Raw genomic sequence first — 23,757 nt, 5'->3', positions numbered from 1 at the left:
GTGCCTTTTGGGAATTCCACATCCCATATCAGAGTGCCTGGTCCCAGACTTGGCTCCTTTCCTGATTCTAGCTTCCTGTTAATGCATGTTTTGTGAGGCAGCAGGTGCTGGCTCAAGCAGTTAGAATCCTGTCACCCACATGGGAGATCTAGATGGAATTCCTGAGTTCTGGCTTTGGCCTAGACCAATCCCAGCTGTTACAGACATTTGGGAAGTAAGCCAGCAGATGGGAAATCCCTGTCTGTGCATCTATGTGTCTGACTGTCAGCCTTTCAAATACATAAAATACATGGTTAAAAACGTTATTAAATAAATAATTTTAATAAAATACAAGCAAAGTGCACATGGCTCCTTCATGACCTCAGTGAAACAACTTAAATACACTCTTTACCTCCTCAGAAAAACCCAGAGAGCCTCCTCACAGGCTTGGAAGGGTTGGGCCCCATTGCCTTCCCAGGTTGCCTTGTACCCTCTGCTGCAAGCGAGGAGTTATGCATTCAACTAGAGGTTAGAAATGTTTCTAGAGGTTGTAAAAGTGTCTGAGGAATGTGCTTTCTGGGCTCAAGCACCACATTTTTAAAGATCCTTTTCAACTTATCCAAAAACTACAGAAAAGTTAATATTTTTTTGCTCCCTAGACTGTTAGCTTGGCAATTTGTTCACAGCATGGGGCTAGGCACAAAGAGACTCATTTAAACCATAGCTTTAGTCATGTCTGAAGCTGAGGCACCTTTGATAAGGGTGTATTTTGGCATTCTGAGTGGGGCAGAGATATTTCTTACTGGCAAATGTCCATATAACCGTCTGTTGCTTTAAAATCTAGGATGGCTCAGAAATGTCTATGTGCTTTAGTGATATTTTTACCTATTTTAAACTAATAAATGGAAACACATGATAGGTTTCAAGAGAAAACAGCAGTTTCAGGCAGCTCCTGGTCAAGGTGAACCTTGTCCCACTGGATACTGGAGGAAGCAGCAGCTGCTGTGAAAAGGTGTGGGGCTGGACAGGGAGGGGTCCCTCGTGCTCTTTCTCTGCACCCAAGTTCAAAGCCCATCATTACACCATGTACATCCTATCCATATTTCTCAATTTACAGCTTTTCTAACTCTCCTGATTTGGGCCATATGGCCAAATCTCTGTCACTGTTTTTCATACTTGCCCTCCTAGGACTCTCCAAATCTCATTTCTGGAAAGGGAAAAAAGCAAGCATAGTTTTCTAGCTTAAGACGTTAATTTTCGGGGCCAGAGCTGTGGCGCAGCGGGTTAATGCCCTGGCCTGATGTGCTGGCATCCCATATGGGCGCAGGTTCTAGTCCTGGCTGTTCCTCTTCCGATCCAGCTCTCTGCTATGGCCTGGGAATGCAGTAGGAAGATGGCCCAGATCCTTGGGCCCCTGAACCCACGTGAAAGAGCCAGAGGAAGCTCCTGGCTCCTGGCTTTGGATCAGCGCAGCTCCAGCCATTGCGGCCAATTGGAGAGTGAACCATCAGATGGAAGACCTCTCTCTCTCTCTCTCTCTCTGCCTCTACTCTCTCTGTATAACTCTGACTTTCAAATAAATAATCTTTTTTTTAAAATACCTTAATTTTCTGCCCCTAGTTATAACACTTGTTGTACAAACATTTGGCTGAGACCCCTAGTTGACCACAAGTGTCTTATTATTCCAACCTTTCCTGCTGGAAATCTTTCCAGAATGACTGGGCTTCCCTAACTCAGGCAGGAGAGCAAAAACAGTTTCTAACTAAATACAAATAAGACTATTCCAAAAACTCACTTAGTGGGTGATTTAAAACTTCAACCACATCATCCCTTGAAAACATAATTAAAAATTGTTGGCCAGTGCCGTGGATCAACAGGCTAATCCTCCGCCTAGCAGCGCCGGCACACTGGGTTCTAGTCCCGGTCGGGGCGCTGGATTCTGTCCTGGTTGCCCCTCTTCCAGGCCAGCTCTCTGCTATGGCCCAGGAGTGCAGAGGAGGATGGCTCAAGTGCTTGAGCCCTGCACCCCATGGGAGACCATGAGAAGCACCTGGCTCCTGCCTTGGGATCAGCGCGGTGCACTGGCTGCAGCGTGCCGGCCGCGGCAGACACTGGAGGGTGAACCAACAGCAAAGGAAGACCTTTCTCTCTGTCTCTCTCTCTCTCACTGTCCACTCTGCCTGTCAAAAAAAATTGTTGATTTTTAGCTGTTCCATAAAAGTTCATTTCACTCATACCTGAATAAGGGCTATAATAAGGAACTGATCCAGACCAGAACCTACCCCAAGGAAGGGTTTTCTATGACATGTATCTGAAGTTCATTGAAGGGCTCACTAGAAGGAGGAATTCCACCACAGTCTACCCAGCTAGACTCCTCTTTTGAGTCTATTCACTATAGTTCTGGCCTTAAATATATTCAAGACTTCCCATTTAATAAACACTTAGCACTTAGCATACGCCAGGGCTCTCTGCTGTTGCCCTTCCTCTGGCTGCCATTGCTGGGAGCAAGCCTACCTTGGAGCTATGAACTCACATCCCCCAGTTCATGGCCTTTACCTGTCCAGCTGCTCATTATTGTCTCCAGGGTGACATCTCATGGCCCAAACAAGGGGTGTGTGGTCAATCATACCGGACATCCTCAAATTTTCCCTTCAGTGCCGATGCGCCCTTTCTCCACATGGCAGGATGCTGGCTACTATAGAGTACAGCTGAGTACTGCCAGGTGTTGCCACTGGATGAAGGAAGATGCCTCAATGCTCAGCCAAAACCATGACTACTTGTTGGAGGCAGGGACGGGACCTGCCATCACAAGACACAGGACTGATCACAGAAGGACAAAGGCCAGGGCCAAGACTCAGCCTGAGCCAAGGCAGCTCCAGAGTTACCTCTGCCTCTCCCTTTTCCCAATCTTAATCCCCTCACCCTTCTGGGTATTATAGTATTCTGGAGAGTACCAACCACAAAACACCCTGCATCCAAATACCTGCTTCACAGTCCCTTCTCACAGGAACACAAAGGAAGATATCAGGTTCTGAGAATAGGCCTAGGGGAGAGTCACCAGGAGTTCACTCATCAGTGTGAGGCTCCCTCCTCTGGGCAAGTGGCACACTGATCACTCCTGGAAGGTTGCAGGCAGGCAGGTACCAAAGGTCTCAGAGTGTATATAAAGACAAGGGCACTATAAATAGAGTCCATGGTGGGTGCCACATCACAGGCATTCAAGAGGTTCTGGTGAAATAGTAATTATAAAGTCCATGGAATGAGACACTTTTCTGGGAGCCAATGATATACTGTAGAAAGACAACAAAGCCTGTATTAAATTCAGCTCCTGTCTAAAGTGAAATGAGGAAGTCACTGGGCCACCATGACCACACAGTCTCCAGCAAAAGGGCAGTAAAGACAGATCAGCTGCAGGGCTCAACTATGAAGTATAGCAGGAAAGGATTCAGCTCTGGTAAGTGATAGACCAAGGTCATGGATCCACAGGGGAAAGAGGGGAATCCCAAGGTGGGATAGGACCATCTGGAAAAATTTGGAGCCTCATAATTCCCTGAGCCATCAGGGCTTGCAGAATTGGCTCCTCCTCCCTATCTGTGGCCCGTGTCCCCACTTGCTTCCAGTAATGCAGAGGCTCTGCTTTGCCTGCCAATAAGTACAACCCTCAATCTTAATCCCCTCACCCTTCTGGGTATTATAGTATTCTGGAGAATTCCATTCTCAGATGCCATCCTGGCCATCAAGACAGTAACAAAGTTCAATCCACAAGAAAGTACATCCAAATTAACACATACTGGTCAGCTAAAGAAGTATGGAAGGGTTAGGGTGGTGGCAAATTTTTTGCTAGTCTTCCCGTTATGAGCTGAGGTCTCATTTGTTCGCAGCAGGTTAAGTTGCCATCCACAACACTGGCGTGGAGTACCAGTTCAAGTCACAGCTGCCCTGCTTGTGACCCAGCTTCCTCTTCTGCACCTGACAGGGCAGTGGATAATGGCCACTGTTACCCATGCAAGAGACCTAGATGGAGTTCTTGGCTTCAGCCTGGCCTAGTGCTGGCTGTTTTGTGGCTATTTGGGGAGTGAATCAGCAAATGGAAGGGGTGTGTGTGTGTGTGTGTGTGTCCCATGCACTCCATGCATCCCCAGCACCCTACCTTTAAAATAAATTAATTAATAAATAAATAAATCTTATTTTAAAAAGTTCACTTACCTTGAGATCCTCATACTGCAGAGTCATGCAAAGCCCCTACAACTGTCCCTCTAAAGACACAAACCAGGCTGTGTGAAGACCCCCCCAGACCAGCCTGTTATACAGCTAGCCCCCACCAAGTGACCTTCACTGAGGCTGTAACAGTCACCTGGCTGAGCCCTGCCTCTATTCCTAAGCCAGAAATTTGTGAAAAACAATAAAATAGTTGCTATTGTAAGCCACTAAATGAGAGGACTACTGATGGGAAGACAACACTGATGTCACTGCTGGACACAGCCAGTATGTCCCAGCAAGAACCAGGGAGTGCATATGAGACCAGGCACTGAGGGCTCTGGGTCAGGACTAATGGAACATAAGTTGGGAAAGGAAAAAGGTTCATTGAAAAGAGAGGAGAATTTTTCTCTACTACAATAGCACACTACGTTAAGTTGGAATGTCACAACTGCTGTAGTGGAAAATAGAAGAACCCATAAAGAGGCTTCCCAGGTAGACATACTACAGATGTTATCCAGCTATTGTAGGGCCCTGAACTACCCCCGCCTTGTCCCAAGAGATCTTATCAGAAATCAGGAATGTGCTGGTGAGAGGGACACAAGCATCCCTAAGAAGCTCAGAGGTGGCTGTGGGCAGAGCGATGGAAGGATGCACTGTTCCAGAACTCAAGAGTGATGGGGATGCCAGGTGTTGGCACCAGGCTGGGAGAAGTAAGGTGAGTGCAGGGACCAAAATGAGTAGCAAGAGTGGAATGGCAACCAGGAGGCCTGGCCCACAGAGAGCTATGGAGATAATTAACAGAACTTGGTGTGCTTTGGGGAAGACGGATGGGCATCCAACATGAGTGTTACTCATACACAGTTAAAAAATCGATGATGAATGATTAAGAGGCTGAGTATCAGCTTTAATAAAATTTCACAACCCCTTGTTCAGTTCCCATACTTGATCCAGTTTCCCTACCATGATCTCTGTGATTGGAGGAGAGGTTTTATCCCCAAGAGAAAGAATATCTAGAATATTCCATCAAGTGTGTGCACGGCCATGATTCCCCAAGTCCTTCCTCTGAAAGTGGTCTTGCTATTTACTTCTGTAAGTGTGAACCAGGGAAAGAGAATCATGTGCACATGTCAAGGATAATCTGACACAAAGGCTGAGAGGGTTTTGAAACATAGAGACACAAAGCATCTTCCCAGCACCTGGTTAGAACCAGGATGTGAGCTCAGGCAATAAATGAAGTCCTAGGCCACTTCCAATTCAAAATAGCCCAACTGTGTGCTTGGTCATTTCACTGGATCTCAAATGCATAGTTAGGATGAAGGACTCAATAGCATATACACCACCTCCCTTAGTCTTTTGGCCTGTGGCAGAAGTGGAAAGGCAAAATAGAAGCTCCTAATATCAACACACACACACACACACACACACCACGTCAGGATGAATCCAAGTTACTGTGTTCAGCACCCTTGAGACTGCAGAGGTGATGGTCTTCATCAAGTCCCAGTTCCTTCACCAGGCTGGCACCTACATAAGCAGGTAGATCCTAACAGATGACAGCACACTCTTGCATCTCTGCTGGGGGCAGTGTCCCCAACTGCAGCTTCTATGAAAATGTGGTATTTTTCCTAGAGATCAGCATGGCTTCAGATTTGCTACCAGAGATGTGACAAATGCACTCTTCCTGTCCTTGTCAGAAGTGACAGCCAGAAGCTCCTTGCATTCACCTGAGATGGATATGGAATGCATTTACAGTGTAGCTCTCAGCTGACACCTCCCCACTCCCTGGAGGTGAGGGTCTCCCATACAATCAACTCACGGAGAAGGGCAAGGGGCAAACTTTGTTCACAAATGCTTTGGCTTAGCATGCAGATAAAGCCAAACTGGACAGCTGTTGTGTTACAGCTCCACTCAAAACTCCTCCCCATGGACAGAGATTTGAGTGCTTTACCTTATCATATGCTTAGTGTAGGAAGAGAGGAAATCAGGGTCAGAACATGTACTGACTCATGGCTGGTTGTAAATGGCCTGGCTGGTTGGTTAGGCACCATCATGGAGGAAGACTGGATTATCAAGTTCAAGGCATTCTAGAGGAGAGACAAATGCATGAATATAGAGGAGTGGGTCCAAATGTGAAGATCTTTGTGTAGCATGAGGACACCATCAGACAACATCCACCACTGACAGAACACTGAAGCCCCAGTGAGTCTCAGTTACTGAAGTTAGCCGGCTTCTGTCAAAGGGCACCTTTGGTGTCACAGTGAGCTCATGAACAGAGTAGCTGAGGTGGGAGGAATGGAGATGATGCATAGGACTAACAGAATGAGCTCTCATTCTCCAGGGCTGAGCTAGTCATGCCACTGCCAACTGCCCAACCTGCCAGCATAGAGATCAATGTTTAGCCTCTAAAATAGGGCCACCCTTCATGTAAACTGATTGCACACATGGTGACAAGATGATTACACTGGGCCCTTCTATCCTGGATAGACCACTGATTTCTAATGACTACAATTAATACTAATGCAAATATGTTTAGCCTTTGCTCTGCCCACAGAGCCTCAGAACAAACACATACAGGGTTTCACCATCTGACACAGTGCCCCACATACACTGCATCATACCAAGAGACTGACTTGTTAGCAAAGGGGGTGGAAAGAGAGTGTGTGGCCATGGAACTTACTGGTCCTGTTGCACATTGCAGCAGCCAGTAGCTTCTTGCCTTCTAGACTTTCAAAGGTGTAAATGAGACACCAACTTGGAAAACTTTATAGATACTGAATTTTTCATTACCTCATAAAACCTCCCTATAAAATACTTCTTTGACATAAAAATATTCTCCTACAGGGGTGGGTATTGTGATGCAGCAGGTTAAGCTGCTGCTTGGAACTCCCATATCCTATATGAGAGTCCTGGTTTGCGTCCCAGCTTCTAATCCCACTCCCTGCTAATGTGCCTGGGAGAGCAATGCTGATGACTCAAGTACTTGGGCCCCAGCCACCCATATTGGAGAACAGGATGGAGTTCCTACTTCCTGGCTTTTGCTGGGCCTAGCCCCAGCCTTTACAGGCATTTGGGGAGTGAACCAGCAAATGAAAGATATCTCTCTCTCTCTCTCTCTCTCTCTCTCTCTCCCCTCCCTCTCCTTCCACCTCTCTCTCTTTCTCTCTCTCTCTCTTCCCCTCTCTGTCACTCTGCCTCTCAAACAAAAAAAAATCTTTAAAAACAATATTCTCCTACAGTACACTTAATTTGAAACATAAAATTTTCTTCACCCTTTCTTTGACTTCAGATAAAGCTCTAGTCCTGGGCTGGTCACAAATCCAGGAAGTCTCATGTCACCTACATGATCTATGCTGCTCCTCTTGCCAAACATACTTTTCTGTAATTCTATGGAAAAACATAGTGTTTGAGCTCCAGGCTCTTGTAGCCCTTGTCCTGCATCCAAAGCAAAGGATGACCAGACATAAGTAACACCTTGTAAGAAAGAGCTCCCAGTTCTGTCTCATCAGCCTGCTTTAGTTTTTTTTCTTAGCACTTACAACACACGTCTTAGAGCCTCACTTTCCTTGTTTGTGAGGTGAGGAAATTATGAAATACATAAATTACAAATTACCTACATAAAGCACATGATTTAGGGTCTGTTCCATGTGGGCACTTAATAACTGCCAGGCTCTGGGAAAAACAGATGCACCACACTTGAGGACCCCACTATCTGATGGCACAATACACAGCCCCACAGGGCAGGGCAAGCTGAGGTATGGAGCATTAACTGCTAAGTACTGAGGCAGTGGGGAGGAGCCTTCCTCAAGGAGTCAGCAACAAAGTGAGCAAAAAGGTCGTGAGTTTTGCAGGCAGATGGGTAGGAAAAGAACTCTGCAGTGGAGGGAGCAAGGGAGGCAGAGGAAGCACCCCCCCCCCCAATCAGGAAGTCACCTGGCATCACTTCTTGACCTTTTGGATAAGATCAAATGTAGGAAGTCACCTTGCATTTCTGAAGTGTGGTGGTGAAGAAGCGCCACAGACAACACTGCTTCTGCTGCGTCCACCGCAGCAAGCTTCTCAGGGACCTGCTCCCTTCTGTGGCCTGGTAAGGGTGGTGTGTGGTCTGTACCATTGGACTGGAGATTCTAAACACAAGGGGTCCTATTGCAGTGCTTTTGACACCTGAACTCTGAATCAGCGCCTTGCACAGGACAGGTGCTCAGTGATATTTCTTGGGCTGTTTGAAGTGGTTCTCTGATAGGAGTCAGATGGGAACAGAGCTACTTGTCTGCTCATCTGTCTGACTTCCTGACCTACAGCTTACTGTGACCTCTGGGAAAGGTCAGTCATTAGGTTCCTGGATCACAAATGTATTGGGCTCATGGACTATTGCTTTGTCAGGGAATTCTGCGCCCTTGGATCCCCCGCCCTGCTCTGAGTCCTGGTTATATTGTCTTTGGTCTCTGAACTTAGTCTGCATTATATTATCCCTGGTCCAAGTTATATCATCGTGGGCCTCTGTTGTGGCTGGGCTGACCTTGGACATTCCTGGGCCTCTCAGTGTGGTCATGTGTCAGTTGACAGCCCCCAAAACTGAACTAACTTGCATTAAAACTCTCTATTATTAAGTTTATTTCCTATTATTTTCCTTTTCAAATGTTTGTGGAGAGGAAAAATCCAGTTAATTAAGGAATTGGGCAATTAGCTGAAATTTTAGTGAGTTTCTTAAGCTAAGAAGGCAGGAGAGGAAACTGATCCATTATGAATGTGGGCTGTGAGCCCAGGTTCCAGCCCTTCTACTGAGTATAGCACTCTCAACAAATTACCTCACTTCTATAGGCCTCAGTTGCCTTAACTACAAAAATGGAATAATGTTAGTATGACCACAGAGGCCTGGATGAGAATTTAACAGGGTACTATTTATGAAAATTTTGAATAGTTTTACAGACAATCCTCTTCTAGGTCAGTGTGAAATAAATGTATGTTTTAAATAACTAGAGATACAAATCAAAAACTAGAGACATAACTAAGTATTACTATTTGTCTAAAATATCACAAACCAATCTATCTATAAAATTAGTCAAGTCAAATTCTCCTTGGACTTTCCTTTTCATTCCTTTGTAAAGCAAACCTCTCTGATTTCAGGGCAAAGCTTTCAATTTGTGTTTATTTATTGCTGTTATTTGTTGTTGTTGCTATTTTTGCCCTTGAGCCTTTTAGCAGAAAACAGTATCACGAGATGACTGTGATGCTTAGAGCTTGAATAACTCACACACACACAGTTTCAATTTCTGTCTCAAAGGTGAAAATAACTTCTTTCTAGAAATCAAAACATTGATAATTGCTTATCTGAAAATCCTAGGGGCTCTTACTATCAAGATATTGATCTACTTCTTCCACAGGTGATAGTAAAAATCTGAATAAAATTCTACAGTTTTACCAGTCAATTGGGGCTGTTTTTAATCCAGGCTACTAACGTATCCAAGGGATTCTTAAAAAACACTAGGAAAGTGTTTAAAACCAGAGGCTGAACCCGATGGCCTTGTCATGTCACACTGTGCAACGAGCATGTCTACGCACTGGTGTAAACCCCGCAGGTATCTATGCTGCTCACAAGCCGCACGCGGTGGCCTCACGAGGACTGGCTCAGTTCTGAAGCAGATGGCATCAGTCAGGGCAGTTCCTGGGCCTGCTATAATCCGAAGGTGCAGATTCGGAACTAGTTCAGCTACCTGGAGGCTGACACCGGCTGTCGGCTGGAATGCATGTCCCCAAGGCTCCTCTATGAAGCTGCTTGGCTTCCAATCAGAACAGTGTCTGAGTTACAAAACTGAGCAACCCAAGGGACGGCAGGGCAGAAGCTTTTCATCCCCTCCACTTTATTTTCTACCAGCCACACGAGTCCCATGGCTTCAATTCTGCCATCCTCAATTAGCTGAGGCTGCCATAAAGTAGCACACAGATTCAGAAAAAGTAGCTGTAGAGGCCACCATTTGACAGAGGGCTAGCAGAATTCTGGTAGAGACAGTAGGATGGGAAAGACTTTTGCAACTTCAGACAACACCTTCTACCACACCTAGGTTTAGTTGAGTCAATACAACATATTTATCTACTATTAAATTTTACCAGTACCTTGTAACCAAACTGAAAATAAACTCACTCAAATACACACACACTGGGGCTGGTGCAGTGGCTCAGTTGGTTAATCATCCGCCTGCGGTGCCGGCATCCCATATGGGCACCGGGTTCTAGTCCCGGGTGCTCCTCTTCCAGTCCAGCTCTCTGCTGTGGCCCAGGAGGGCAGTGGAGGATGGCTCAAGTCCTTGGGCCCCTGCACCCATGTGGGAGACCTGGAAGAAACTCTTAGCTCCTGGCTTCGGATCAGCACAGCTCTAGCTGTTGTGGCTAATTGGGGAGTGAACCAGTGGATGGAAGACCTTTTTCTCTCTCATATACTCTCTCTCTGCCTCTCCTTCTCTCTCTGTGAAACTCTTTCAAATAAATAAATAAATCTTTAAAAAATAATATTAGCACTAAAGCGAGTTTCAAATGTTTGACATAACAATGGGTTAATAAGAAGAGAATTAGAAATCAAATTACACGTGAGGTCGGCACTGTGGCATAGTAGGTTAAGCCTCTGCCTGTGTTGCTCGAATCCCATGTGGGCACAGGTTCCTGTCCCAGCTGCTCTTCTTCTGATCCAGCTCTATACTTCTGGTCTGGGAAAGCAGTGGAAGATGGCCCAAATGCTCATGCCCCTGCACCCACACAGGAGACCTGCATGACATTCCTGGCTCCTGGCTCCTGGTTTTGGAGTGGCCCAGTTCCAGCCATGGCAGCCATTTAGGGAGTGAACCAGCAGATGAAGACTTCCCTCTCTCTGTAACTCTCTCAAATAAATAATAAATAATTTTTAAAAAAGAAAGTAAATTACAGATACAATATCACCAAAGCCAAGAAAAGGAAAACTTATAAGCTGAAGACATTTTCTGCAGGAAAAAAATGAAGGAAAGTATCTTAAATGATTTGTAGAAATACAAAGACTCAGTAAGTCTTGTCTTTACTCTCTACTCCAAAAATTGTTCCCCACAAAAGTAAACGGCTTGTATGAGTTTGAAAATGTTTTTTTTAACAACCAGAAACTATCTGCTGACCTATATCCAAAATAATAAAGCTATTTCCCGTTATAAGAAAAATCAGATTTTTAAAGGTATACCTTCCCTGTACTTTCAGTTCCCTTCAAAGCTAATCATATTGATCTGTATTCCACTTTGCTGTTGTCGATACAGCATACCTAGTGTTGCAACTTATAGAGAAGGAACAGAAAAATGGCTTCAAACTTAATGACATATAACAGCCTGAATTACTAATGCATACTTGGTCAATCCTCAATGCCCTAAAGACCATCTGTCTCCCTTTAATGTCTCAGATAACTATCTATATGTTTCAGATTTATCACTCTAGCCCTAATGCTTTTGCCAAACACATGAATATTTAAATATCTAAAGTATTGCATCAACAGAAAATGTGACAGATTTACAGTCATGGTTTTTTTCCTTTGGTTACCCTTTGCACCTGTGCTGGGGACTGCAGGGAAATTTAGTTTCACCTGGAGAAACATAAGGACACAAAGACAAAGACTTCACTCATAACAGGTATTGACATTGTCAATGCTTTCTACGTCCTAGGCCCCAGGCTATGTGCTTAACACCTAAGTATTATCTCATGTCAGCCTCACAATGTGAAACATTATGAATCCCATTTACAGAGGAGCAAACCAAAATTTCCAAAAATTAAGTGACCTGCTGAGGTCCCATGGCCAGGTGGTGGCAGAGCTGGGACTCAAATGCCTTTCTTCACAGGGCCATACCTGTGCCATGTCCATTAGCCCCTGAAGCAGACAGCCTGGCTTTGGGGACTGTATAAGCTCAGCATTTGCTGCCACTGAGTCTTGGTGATGATGCTATACCCTAAGTATTTCTCCACAAAGAAGGGCTGGTAAAGATTTCCATCAATCCTCTTTACATGAGAAGAGCCCAAGTTCTGGGGCCTAAAAAATCCTTACCAGTCATTTCCATCTCCTTCTTTATAATTGGAAACCAACATCCATGGGGAAATGATTGAGGCAGCCTAGCTTTACAAATAAACGGGTCTATTTGGACTCACTGTTCTGGAGGTTCAAAGTCCAGGAGCCCATCTGACTGTGACTTTCCCATAAGCAGAGTCCTGAGATGGTACAACCATCACACAGCAAGACACAGGGAGATCAAGAGTCTACGTCTGCCTCTGTGTAGCCACCAGGATTAAACCACAGGAGTTCTACCCTAATGACTAATTCCATCTGATCACTTTCCAGAGCTCTCTACTCTAAACACGGTCATTGGCTTAACTTTCTCCTTAGTGTCATTAACACAAGACTTTGGGCTCTAAACTCCTGTAAGATTTGGGGAACCAAATCATATTCAAACAGTAGAAATCCTTAAATGGGATTTGGGGTTTGGGGCTCCACTTAAAGAGGATGAAAGTTATTCCTAAATGAAGAATCAAACTGATTTGACAGCCATGAAGCCCAATGGCACAGTAACAGTACGAGATATATCTGGGCCACTGCATCAGCATCAAGCTCAACCAAAGATAATCCAGTCCAGTAAGTCCAGTAGGAGATTCTGAGATGGTCAAAGTGGGCCTGGAAGCACTGAGAGAAAACATAGAAAGGGCAGCTGCTGCATAGAAAGAGGATGCTATTTTATTTATTATTTATTTATTTATTTTAAAAGATCTTTTATTTATTTATTTATTTATTTGAAAGAGTTACACAGAGAGAGAAGGAGAGGCAGAGAGAGAGAGAGGTCTTCCATCTGCTGGATCACTCCCCAATTGGCTGCAATGGCCAGAGCTGCGCCGATCTGAAGCCAAGAGCCAGAAGTTTCTTCTAGGTCTCCCATGCAGGTGCAGGGGCCCAAGCATCTAATGGTTGAAACGGTTTGCTAAGTATTCATGTGATATTGCTATTGTCAGCAAGCGATCTAGGACTTGCTCCCTCATTTCTCTATTCTAAGCATTTGGGCCATCTTCTACTGCTTTCCCAAGCCATAGCAGAGATCTGGATCAGAAGTGGAGTAGCCAGGACTCAAACTTGCACCCATAAGGGATACCGGCACTGCAGGCGGCGGCTTTACCCACTATGCCACAGTGCCGACCCCGAGAAGGCTATTTTAAAAGCATGCATGGGCCGGTGCTGTGGCTCAATAGGCTAATCCTCCGCTTGTGGCGCCAGCACACCGGGTTCTAGTCCCGGTCCGGGCGCCGGATTCTGTCCCGGTTGCCCCTCTTCCAGGCCAGCTCTCTGCTGTGGCCCGGGAGTCCAGTGGAGGATGGCCCAAGTGCTTGGGCCCTGCACCCCATGGGAGACCAAGAGAAGCACCTGGCTCCTGCCATCAGATCAGCGCGGTGCGCTGGCCGCAGTGCGCCAGCCGCGGCGGCCATTGGAGGGTGAACCAACAGCAAAGGAAGACCTTTCTCTCTGTCTCTCTCTCTCACTGTCCATTCTGCCTGTCAAAAAAAAAAAAAAAAAAAAGTATGCATGCACCAGCATTGTGGTGTAGCAGATAAGGCTACCACCTGCGATGTCAGCATACCATATGAGCACTGGTTCAAGTCCAGGCTGTTTCACTTCCAATCCAGCTCCCTGCTTGTGGCCTGGGCAAAGCAGTGGAAGATGGCCCAAGTACTTAGGTCCCTGCCACTCATGTAGGAGACCTGGAAGAAGTTCCTGGCTCCTGGCTTCAGCATGGCCCAGCCCTAAATGTTGAGATCATCTGGGAAGTGAACCAGAGGATAGAAGATCTCTCTCTTTCTCTGTTTCTACTTCTCACTGTAAACTTTCAAATAAATAAAATAAATTCTCTTTTTTAAAGAGAGTTTCTGACTGGAGCAATAAAAATCCATTCACACAAGATCTAAATCGGGCAACAATTCTGTGAACAATCTGAGATACTACAGAGTGCCTTGGTACAGCACTTGCGACCATAATTCCACCCCAATAAAAAGATAGGGCAGGGACACAGAACCCAGAATGTGCTCAGAAATGTGAATTCCCAGGGCAGACAGTTGGCCTGGTTGCCTGAGACACTGGTTAGGACAACCCCTTTCCACATCACAAAGCCGGGTTTGAGTCCTGGCCGCAGCTCTGGCTCTGGCTGGCTCCTGACTCAAGCTTCCTACTAATGGAGACCCTGGGAGGTGTCAACGATGTCTCAAGTAACTGAGTTGCTGCCATACACATAGGAGACTTGGACTGAGTGCCTATCTCCAAGGCAAATCAGCAACAGCTGATTTTAGCATGACCCAATCCTAGCCATTTTAAGTTCTTAGAGAGTGGACCCGCAAATGGCAGCTCTAATAAATACATAAAATTTTAAAGGCCAAATATCAGGTCATTTGCTACAAATTCATCCTTGCAGAGCAATGATTTGGGTGTGCAGTAAAGGTTTACTACCTACATTCTTCAAGTAACACTTTTATCAATGTGGAGAAAACATTATTTCATCCATATCTAACACTACACAATATTTTACAAACTATACCAACTGGATAATAAGTAAAAGAATAAATCAAGACATGGAGATAAAATACTAGTTTTAATCATGTTCAGTGACTGAGAGTACTTAAGAAAACTCATGGAAAAATGGAACTCAACAATAAGTTTGGAGTGTTTAGTTGATAAAATGTGTGTGCAGATGCCAGTGAGCCACAGGGTCAACACTGTGACACAGTGGGTTAATCAGAGTGTGGTTCGAGTGCCTGTAGCTCTACTTCTAATTCAATTTCCTGCAAATACACCTCAGAAGACAGCAGATGATGACTCAAGTACTTGGACCCCTGCCACTCATATAGAAGATCAAGATGGAGTTCTTGGCTCCTGCTTCAGACTGGCCTAGAAGAAAGCCATGGAAGATAGAGGTAGGGGTCAGAGTGATGCTACCACAAGCCAGGAAGTGGCACAAAAGCCCAACCGCTGGAAGAGGCAAGATTGAGTGCTCCATGGAGTTCCAGAAGCAGCACAAGTCTGCTGATACCTGGATTAAGTTCAGCTCAGTGACTGAATTTGGTCTTTCAGCCTTCAGATTAACTAAAACTTGTTTTTGAAATGACCCAGTTTGTGGTAGTTTCATCTAAAAAAATATTATTTTATTCATTTGAAAGGCATAGAGACAGAGACAAAGAGAGAACTCAGATCCACTGTTTCACTTCCCAAAAGTCTACAATAGCCAGGGCCGAGCCAGGCCAAAGCCACAAGCCAGAACTCTATCCACACCTCCCACATGAGTGACATGGAACCAACTATTGAGCCAATATAGCTGCCTCCCAGGGTACACATTAGCAGGAAGCTGGAACAGGAGCAGAGCCAGGACTCAAATCCTGCCTTCTGATAGAGGGTGTGGGTATCCTACAGAGTGCCGTCACTGCCACACCAAATGCCTGCCCCTGTGGTGGTTTCTTATAGGAGCCACAGAAATTTACACAATTTTGAACTGGGATTTCCATTGTTTTACTGAGCTCATGAACTCAGAAGCAAACCATAATACGTATTAAGCTCACATGAAAAAGCTGGTAAGCCATAACTATGCCTTTGTCATTAAACACTCCTTTTTTAAAGATTTATTCATTTACTTGAAATTCAGAGTTACAGAGAAAAAGAGAGGAAAGAGAGAGAGATCTTGCACCTGCTGATTCACTCCCCAAATGGCTGCAAGAGCCACAGCTGGGCCACACTGAAGCCAGAAGCTAGGAGCTAGTTCTAGGTCTCTCATATGGGTGCAGATTCCCACGGACCTGGACCAGCTTCTGCTGCTTTCACAGGAACATTAGCAGGGAGCTGGAACAGAAGTGGAGCTGCCAGGACTGAAACCAGCACCCACATAGGATGCTAGCATTGCAGACACTGTCCTTAACCCACTATGCCACGGCACCGGCCCTGTGAAACACTCCTAAGAGATTTACAGTTACTAAGCTTGTTTATGCCAAGAGCTGCTCTCATAAGTTTTTCTCAAGAAAGACTTCCATTTTTGTGGATGTTAGGAAGTAATTCAGCTTGTTAAACACAGGAAAATGCAATTTAGGTTCAGGTCTCAGAAGTTAATGTTTCTTTGTATACAAATATGCATTCTAACACTAACTAGACAAAACTAATGAAGACATTAAGTTCTCTTTTCAAAGCAGTCTACAGTTAAAATTATACTATTTATTATTTGTTAGTTCAGACCCAATTATAGATCTTAGAGGAGAGTTTTAAAATAAACACATTATCTAGAATGTGAATGATTCGAGGACTCAGTAAAAACAAAACAACTCCTTAGAATGGTTCTTTCCCTGTTACTATTTTGAACCTAATAATACTTTGGGATTTGTGTAATTTCCAACTAATGCAGCATTGAATAAACACTTGTCTGCAGGAGTATAATAATTACGACTGTGCTGAATTGGGATTGCTAAGTGATGCCTTTGGTGGACAAAACAGTCTCATTTTAAGCCCCAGGGGCCCATCCCCATTCCCTCTGACCAGTAATGCTACCTCATAGCTACGCAGTCTTGACATCAGCCACCCTGGAGGTCCCACGTATCTGCACCCCAACGGCACTGCCACACCATCTGGGGCATTGATTGCTGTGGGGTAGAGAATGTCATGGAGCTGATGAAACTAGTGTTTGATTTGCAACCAACATCTGTAAAGAACTAGCACTTTTTACAGTGGTTAGGATCAGTAAGCTCCAAGGTGACATCTCATATTAACAAAACCATCTTCTTCCACATCATTAAACGGAACAGAAATGAGTCCAATCAGTTTATGGGATGTGAGTGAGGAGTGACTGCTGACCTCGAGAATGAGGTCATTGGTAGGATCCTGAGATTGGGGAGTGGGGAAAGGGGCCACATGGGCAAGGAATGATTATATTGGCCCATTCCAGCTGTGCCTCCCTCCCCAAACTCCCACCCTGCTGCTGGTGTCTGCGTCTTACTTTCTTTGAAAGTGTATGTGGGAGACAGGAATCTTTCATCTACTAGTTTACTCCACGAATGCCCACAATGGCTGGAGCTTGGCTAGAATAAAGCTAAGAACTCAATCCAGGTCTCCCATCTGAGTAGCAGGGACTGAACTACCTGAGCCATCACCTGCTGCCTCCTAGGATACACATTAGCAGGAAGCTAGTATCTGGATTGGAGCCAGCACTTTAACCCAGGCACTCCTGCATAGGGTGCAGGCAAACCCACTAGCATCTCTATTGCTGGGACAAACACCTGTCCCTCTACCTGTCATGAGCATTCGGTGGTCACTGGACTGTGCGGCAACCTCCTAGATCTCTTTGCTAGGCATCACCTGTCCTCTATGCCCTGGTTCCACATCATCTCCCCTCTGCTCTTCTGCCTGGAAGCTGACCACTCTTGGATCTTAAAGCAGCAGACATGTGACCTGATGCCATACATCCCTGGAGATTGCTACAGATATTCCAAGGCTGTGTTCAGTTGCCCAAAGAGTCGTAACTAGGCTATCCCATCACCTTTTTATGTTTTGATCAGTTTATTCTTCTAGAATCTGGGTGTGTCTTGCAGTGCTGGATATCAGAAATCAGTGGTTTTCTTTGCACCATTATTTCATTAGAATGCATACAGTTCTCTGAGTCTCAGAGTTGGGCATATCTGGGTCACCAGCCATCTCTGGGTTTTCATCTTCTGTCAACACAGGATGAAAATTACCAGGAGTTGTTGGGCAGAACTGTGCTGAAGTGCTGCTGGAATGTTCTTTGTCTCCCTGTAGAATAAGCCAATCTTTACTGCCTGAAGACTTTTTTCCTAAAAGGAAACATCTGAACCCCCAAAGCACCCTCCAACATCTCCACAGACACCTAGGGACAGTTACACCTGGCACCATGGGATCAGAAACTCCTGCAGTCTCTAGCACCTTCAGGGTTTCCCCACAGAACACATCCTATTAGGATGACAAAGGTCCTCCAGAGTGGCCCCACTCAACACAGAGACCCCTGCAAACACCATCGCCATTCGGCACCTCCAAACCACAGGAACTCTGAACTGCATTCCATCCAGAGCCAAAGCTGTGTGTGGCAGCCCATGACAACTGTGCCCAGGGAGGTCAGATAGGCGAGTCTGAAGTCACAACGAACTCACACACCGGCTGCTGCTTTTGGCTCCCCCATCTTCCTTTCAAACTCCTCCGCTGCCCAGAAGGCCCACTCACTCCATGTGTGGAACACCAGTCCCTCAGCCTAGAGACTCCTCTTCCCACTGCCCGAATGGGAAGACTCCGTGTCTTGTCCTATGACTCAGTGTCTCCAGCACCCATGGCAGGGCCTGGAAGGGGCTCCAAGCTCCACACATGTTTGTGAAGATGATAAGGGAATGAGCACCTGAATGATGAGAATGAGAAAAAGCCATCACTTGCTGTCCCCATAGAGTCACATAAAGTGCTCTCCAGATTCAGCATATGCTTTCACAGGGTCAGTTTAAAACACCTGCAGACCCAGAATTCAGAGGCAGATAATCTGAAAGGTTTACAATATTGAACATCAAATGAGCATACAACATTCATCTAAATTCTCCATCTTGGACCACAATACAAGAACCACAATTTTTTAAAAATAAAATACTGAAATGGAAATTATTTCCCCATAACTGAATTTCAGGAAGATGAGAAGCAAGCAAAAGCATAAATAAATTTAAAATGAAATCAACCACTGCTTTAAAAATTCAGAAATTGCCTAAATAATCTTTGGGTCAAAGCAGCCACCAAAACCAAACTGCACAGCATTTAGAAAAAAACTGACAATTTAAAAAACCTGCCCATAGCAATCTATCAGTTAAAGCTAACATCATTCCATATAGAAAGTCCATACTATTTAGTACCTAAGAAAAGTGAAAAGAACTGAACAGTTCAAAATGTCAATGAGAAATTTAAAAAGTTAGAAATTTATAAACACAAAAAAAGTATAGCAAAGGAAGCAAATTTTGGAAGCAAATGTCTCAAGACTGAAAAATCAAAATGCTTCCTGCAAAAACCTGACAGCAAATTATAAGAGGGCTATTTGTCTTCTCTTTTATTTACTTTTAAATAATGACTACAGCAATATAAAATTTCAAACTGGAATGAATAAAAACAAATCCAAAGACATAGAGGAAAATAATGTTTCAGAGCCTGTTGCAAAAGCTCAGTGCAGGACAGGGAAGAGAACGGGACTGGGGAGCCCACCTTGCACTCCTGATCACCCTTCCATGGCCTCACACCAAGATCTTGTCTGGTCTCCTGGGGGCAGTGTTAAAGAAAAAAAAATTTTCAATGATTTGTTAAGACTTGTTAAAGCACAGTACAACTTCACTCAGGACTATCACCATAGGTACAGGTACCACTACAATGGAGTCTTGCAGTTGGGGTGGAAGACTGGGCTCTATTCTGAATACAGCCAAGGCAGCTGGGAGCTTATAGACCAGGAGCAGGGAGGGGTCAAAGGATGGAAAATGACTAAGAGGGAGCAGCAGTGGTGAGGGAGATTCTGGCTAACCCAACTAAACAGGATTCTTGTTGAAAGGAAGCCAGGGGTACCAGACACCACCAGGGACATTCTCGGGTGGAGGATGAGGAACATGACTAGATTTCAAGGATGATCAGGTACAAAAGGTGGAGGCTTCAAACTATGCAGACTCAGCCACATCTGGGTTTTAGAAGGAAGTGTGCAGAAGAGCCTGAGAGAAGGTTCCAAAACCTGACCAAGGACATGGGCACTCCATACTTAGGCGGCATCTTTCTGCCAAAAACCCTTCTGAGACCTCAGGATCCTTAACCCCAGCAGCCCACACAGCCACTTCCAGCTGAGAATCCAGAGCCAGACTCTCCAGAATGGGAGAAGCTCTGCAACACACTGGGGACCAAGCATCAGGCCAGGTCCACTAGGGAGTGTGGGTCCCACCTTCTTCTCTAGTCCAACTTCTGTCTTGTTTCCCTGGGTGGTCCTAAGTGTTCCCCCTCCAAATAAAATACCCAGCCCAGACTCTGGGAGAGAGAAATTTTCACAGTTCCCATGGCCCAGGACTGAGACCCCATCCTATAGAAATAGTTCCCTGAGGCCTGCATCATGTAAAATCAGTTTGCCACCACTGCTCACTTCTTAAGTCTTGTACAAATCTCAAGTGAAAGAAACAAAATTGTCACTTCCTTGGACCTATTTCTAAGTAGACAATTCATATAATGAATAAAATGTCCCTGTACATATAGACAAAATGTTCAGCAAATGGCCCTGAATTACATGCACAATTCTTTGTTGTTTAATTAACCTGTGGATTTGTATTTACTCGGGAAGTGAAGACAACAAATGAAGTTTCACCAACATAACTTGCCTGTATCTGAGTTGTTTTTCTTTCAGATTGTATTTCAAAATGATGGGTGGGAAGGGCAATAAAAACTCTCCAAAATATAAACACCGTCCTGAGATGGCACTCCTGGAGTTAGAGAAGTTGAGAAGGCTGGAAAATACTCCATTAAACTAAAAAAAATAAATAAATAAATAAAAATAAATCCTTTTTTTAGCCAACAGCGCCCTCATGTGTTACTAAAAAAAAACCACAATGCTTTTGTTGCTAACATTTGGGTTTTGATTCACTACTCCCTTAATAAATACTCTTGTTTTGCTTTGACCTTTTCTAGTTGACAAAGAGAAACATTGTGACATGTCCTAAATTTAATTACAAGGACCAGAAAATGGAGGAGAGGAAAAACAAGGGAGTTAATTTCTAACAGCTTCCGGGCAAACAAATGATAGCAAAAAATTGCTCCACATTTCTAAATATACAAAAGTACTTAAAAATTTTTGTTGGAAAACTGAATTTAAAAGCCTATTTATTTTGTGCAAAAAATTGAAATCTAGGCATTTTTATGATATGCATTTTTGAGAATTTTTTTTAGTGGCAGAAAGAAAAGACAGAGCATGCTACAAGTTACATCTTTATATCAGTCCCTTGGCACTTATATTTTCAAGTTGCAAAAACGTGGAACTCACTGTTGCATTGCTATGAAGGTTATGGTTTGCTGGCCAGACAAGCATAGCAGAAAAAATTCATGGAAAAATTAAATTTAGAAAGAACTTACTTTTGCACCAATATTTTGGTGTCAAAATTTTTGAAATTCATGCATTGTTTTCCATAACATAAACTATTAGCAAAATAAATTAATTCATTGAATGAAAGGATTACTACATGAAGTTCAAGTCATTATCATGTCTATTAAGGTAACTCACCAAATGATTTGTTAAAGCACAAAGCCGTTTAATTATCTCAATGGATCCACACAAAACATTAAATAAAATTTTAAAATATTCATAAGTTTAAAATAATGTCTTAGAAAACTGAAAGTCTAGAAGAACCTTGCTATTCTGATAAGAAAAAAAATGGACTACACGTCCTCAGTTTTGAAACGGCAAAAATTTGCTCTAAAAATTGGAAGAAGACAAGGATGTCTGTTTCTGGGCTGTTCTTTATATGTTACTAGTGTCCCCAGCCAATTAAATAAAACAAGAAAAATAAGAATTAATATTATAAATTAAATAGCGAATTCTAAATTATACATATGTTTGTCCACATAGAAAATCCAAGACAATCAACTGAAAGTCCTTGGAACTAGTCAGAACCATCACTATCGCCAGGACAAATACTTGAACTTTAATGACCAAGAACTAAATACCACCAAGAACTAAGGAAGAATTATACTGGATAAAAGCATCCATTTCAAGAGCATCGAAAAATTAAAGATATCTAAGAATACATAAGAAAACTCTCTCTCTCCCCCCTCCCTTTCAAATAAATAAATAAATAATAATAAATAAATCTTTTTAAAAATTCCCAGCTTGGGGCCGGCGACACGGCTCACTTGGTTAATCCTCCGCCTACAGCGCTGGCATCTCATATGGGTGGCAGTTCTAATCCTGGCTGCTCCTCTTCCAGTCCAGCTCTCCGCTGTGTCCCGGGAGGGCAGTAGAGGATGGCCCAAGTGTTTGGGCTCCTGCACCTGCATGGGAGACCAGGAGGAAGCACCTGGTTCCTGGCTTCGGAATGGCGCAGTTCCGGCTGTAGCGGCCATTGGGGGGTGAACTAATGGAAGGAAGACCTTTCTCTCTGTCTCTCTCTCTCTCTCTCTCTGTATAACTCTGCCTGTAAAAAAATTTTTTTAAAAAATTCCCAGCTCTGTCAAGTTTTAGCTAAGTAACAGAGGTGAAGTAGGAAGTCCGTTCCATTGTCCTCATAACACCTGTCTCTCAGGTATCTGAGCATTCAATGGCATAATGCACATGGAGGTATACTAGAGACCATGCCTGGAATGTGGCAGTGTTACGGATACATGATGTACACAATTGAAACCTAAATCCAGCTCTGCATGGTTGAACATTTGCATGACTTCTGTGGGCTGTAGTTACCTCAACTGTAAAGTGTGGAGATTGTATCAAATGAACTTTGTTTTTATAATTTCCCTCTGAGGAAGAAAAAGAATGCCTCTGACATCTAGAAATTGACCTCACTTCATGATAAGAAGTTATAAGGATGATTACAAATTGAACAAATGCTCATGGCTAAGTCATGTTTTGTAACACAGAGAATTTCCCACAGATAAGGTCACATGAAACTTGCAAAATATCAAACAACCCTTTCCTTGCTAAGTGGGTAACTGCTTCTTTCCTTCCTCTTTCCCTCCCTCCCTTCCTTCCTTCCTTTTCTCTCTTTTCATCCTTGGCTTTTGTATCTATACCAATAACAGATTTATTCCTCTATAATCTGCCATTCTTTATATCACATTTATTTAGATCTGCAATCTCAGAATTTTCCTCTGATTACTGACAACACTTAACCCAATAAGAAGACTATTGTTTCCTTAGACTCAACCCTAAATAACCCAGGAAAAACACAATCATATATGAGGTTCTTTCTAACACCCTCTTACTGAGACCCGTGCTGCTACCCATGGTGTATTTGTCCTCCTGTATCTAGCAGGAGACTCAGTGTGCTCAGATCTACATGTTCCTGGTGGTCTCTGGCTGGAGGACACTGTCAGTTCTTCCCATGAGATCCCTGGGAGGCATTAATCACCTCACCCTCCACCTCCTGCCCCTGGGCCATCCTCCAGCATGGGGTCCAGGTGGAGATGATCCTTAGCTACGGGAATACTTGGGGCCTACACCATTGCAGCACTGTTGGCTTTGGTAAGAAAAGAAAGAACCAAGATGATCTCAAAACCACATCATGAAAAGACACAGAATTGATCATGAATTCAAGGCTTTGAGGCCAAATGTTGCTTCACAACTGTCCCCAGCTCTCAAGTTCCTTTTCTTAAGGCCTCTCTCAGAATACCTCTGCCTTTGCAGGCTGGAAGCTGGATTAAAAGAATAAAACTTAAAAGTCAAACTGGTGAAAAGAGAAACATACAAAGCTTACTTTAACATAAAATCTAGGATTGTGCTGTTTGGGTGGGATTTCAGAACTGCTTCCTTGCTTGTAGGTGTAAAGTGGATGGGCACAAAAGTTCACAGCCCTTCCCTGCCCCACACCCCA

The 23,757-nt window shown here is 44.1% G+C and overlaps 1 long non-coding RNA gene across 2 annotated transcripts in view; it reads right to left on the bottom strand.

The window, feature by feature from the left end:
- The window catches only part of LOC133766548 (uncharacterized), a 52,287-nt gene that overhangs the window by 698 nt on the left and 27,832 nt on the right, over positions 1 to 23,757 (bottom strand). The window contains exon 4 of one of the 2 annotated variants that reach the window (XR_009866720.1): positions 20,565 to 20,705. The exons of the other annotated variant lie outside the window; for it this stretch is intronic. This is a non-coding gene — a long non-coding RNA (uncharacterized LOC133766548). Of the gene's footprint in view, positions 1 to 20,564; positions 20,706 to 23,757 lie in introns of those variants that run through there. 2 annotated transcript variants of the gene reach the window in all.

This window comes from Lepus europaeus, chromosome 9 (assembly GCF_033115175.1).
Source record: "Lepus europaeus isolate LE1 chromosome 9, mLepTim1.pri, whole genome shotgun sequence".
Lineage (NCBI taxonomy): Eukaryota > Metazoa > Chordata > Mammalia > Lagomorpha > Leporidae > Lepus > Lepus europaeus.
This window is presented reverse-complemented; position numbering and strand designations above follow the sequence as displayed.